Raw genomic sequence first — 682 nt, forward strand, 5'->3', positions numbered from 1 at the left:
CTCATCATTGAAAAAATTAATTACCCTGGCGGTTTGGAAGTTAACTGCTGCTTTCTAGTATCTATACCTTCAACCTGAGCTTTCGATACTACATTGGCACGCCAAACATAATTCTAGTGTGACCCCGCAATGTCAACGCGTTAACTGATGCGGAGGTTTTGGGATCACCTATTTGGTGGCAAGAACCAAGACATTCGTAGCAGGCTCTCAGTCAAGTTTAAGTATGATATCAACGACCTATTGCGAGTTAAAACTTGTGTCTAACATTTACTCAGGGATGTGACATCCAGTGAATACTGTCTCCCAGAAATATAGCCGCAACACAGCTACGGGGAGCCATCGTTTCCATCCTACTGAACATTTCCTAAGGATACATAATCCGAAAGCGGATTAAATGGGAGGAAAATGCCAGTGGAGGGATTATGATAAATAGCTATCGTCATAAACAATAAAAAACTGTTGATAACATGTGCTGCTTCAGTAAATACGCTGTGTCCAATGAAAATGTTTTATGCTTAGTAGTAGGTCTCTCGTATCTCGGAATTACTCATAGAGGTGATTCATGTAAACAGAAGAGTTTGGATTGAAATTTTGGCAAATATCGCCATTGGACTCCGTGGCGGAATGGTAGCGCGTCTGACTCCAGATCAGAAGGCTGCGTGTTCGAATCACGTCGGGGTCA

At 42.4% G+C, this 682-nt stretch overlaps 1 non-coding gene across 1 annotated transcript; it reads left to right on the forward strand.

The window, feature by feature from the left end:
- The first annotated feature begins 610 nt into the window (after positions 1-610).
- On the forward strand, positions 611-682 carry Trnaw-cca. Its single transcript has one exon. It is a non-coding gene; the product is annotated as a tRNA-Trp (tRNA).

Source organism: Ischnura elegans, chromosome X, assembly GCF_921293095.1.
Source record: "Ischnura elegans chromosome X, ioIscEleg1.1, whole genome shotgun sequence".
NCBI lineage: Eukaryota > Metazoa > Arthropoda > Insecta > Odonata > Coenagrionidae > Ischnura > Ischnura elegans.